The following is a 1,442-nucleotide window of genomic DNA, read 5'->3' as shown; positions in this document are numbered from 1 at the left end:
AAAAAAAAGGTAAGAAAACAGACTTATTAGAGAAACAGTTTACCTGAGTCACCTGAAAGTTGGTAGATGTTGACGCAGAACTCAGAACCCTGGTTGTATCCTCTTGCAGGGCAGGATGGGGTGAGGAACCCCAGGAAATAGCTCATCTGTGTCCAGTGAATCCTTCTTTGGATGGTTTTAGCTTTTACCTTATACATGCATAGAGATGATAATGAAAAATATATGTGTATGCATGCTTATATATATTTTTGTAAAACATAGACATTTATTTTTCTGTATTTACAGCAGTCCAAGACTAACGTGGTAGCTCCATAATGTCAAGGGGCCATTTTCCTTTTATCTCCCTGTTCCTACTTGCTCAACAAGTGATTTTTAAGTCCAGTATGGCTGCTACAGTTCCTGCCATCATTTCAACATCCCAGTCTGTGGCAAAGGAGGGAGGGGAAGAAAAGGAATTACAAAGGAGGGGGGAAAGGAAGGTAGAGCTTAGTTTTATGCCTTCCCTTATTCTTTTTCTAGTTTTAAAAAATGGTGGTCGGCGGGGATTTAGCTCAGCGGTTCGGTGGCCTGCCTTGCAAGCGCAAGGACCCGAGTTCAATCCCCACTACCAAACAACAACAACAACAACAACAACAAAAACCAAAATGGTGGTAAAATACATGTAACATAAAACTTCCATCTTACAATGGTATCAAGTACACTCGTATTCTTGTACAACAGCATGATAAAGAAGAAATGGAGGCTCAGAGAGGTTAAGTGTCCCGCCCAAAATCACACAGCATGCATTCCATGGGCTCACTTGAGGACTTCTGCCTGAGCTGAGTGTGCTGACTTCATGAGAAACTGCAAAGACTATAGTGGAGGGGTTCCCCAGGATTCCCATCACCCTAAGTAGACAGAGAAGTCCACCTGGGGTGGGCAGTCTGGGGACCTGGGCGGTCCTGTGGATGCCTTCTTTCTCTTCCCTGGAGCTGCAGGAAGGGGCAGGCCCAGGACCAACTCTCCCTAGGTGCATTTGGCCGCAGTACTGGCCTGCAGAGTTATGGCGGGCCGCTTTGAGGGCCCACTCAGTTGCGTGCATGTGAATGTGTGTGTGGTGCTTGTCGATGTCTTCTGTCCACGCGCGCTTCTGCATGCATGTCTGTGCTCATGCACATGCGACTCGCACTTTGGGAAGCCCCGCGCATGGCCACTGTCTGCTGGGCCAGGAGGGGTCGCATCTGTCCGGGTGTCGTAACAGGGCCCTGGCACATGAGTCAGCTGCCAAATTAACCAGAGTTTCCTTTGGGGAGAAATGAAATGTAATCAGTTATTACATTCTGGGCATTTTAGTAAAATAACTCATCCGGGTGTTTTTATTTTGATATTTTTGGGGGAGCTACAGATGGAGGCCCGAGCTGAGCTGTGGTGGTTGCTGGGAGATGTCCCATGGCTGGGACCTG

The sequence above is a fragment of the Fukomys damarensis genome, unplaced genomic scaffold (assembly GCF_012274545.1).
Source record: "Fukomys damarensis isolate Sample0158 unplaced genomic scaffold, DMR_v1.0_HiC HiC_scaffold_17, whole genome shotgun sequence".
In the NCBI taxonomy this organism is placed as follows: domain Eukaryota; kingdom Metazoa; phylum Chordata; class Mammalia; order Rodentia; family Bathyergidae; genus Fukomys; species Fukomys damarensis.
The sequence above is the reverse complement of the archived record's forward strand: the minus strand, read 5'-3'. Positions refer to the sequence as shown.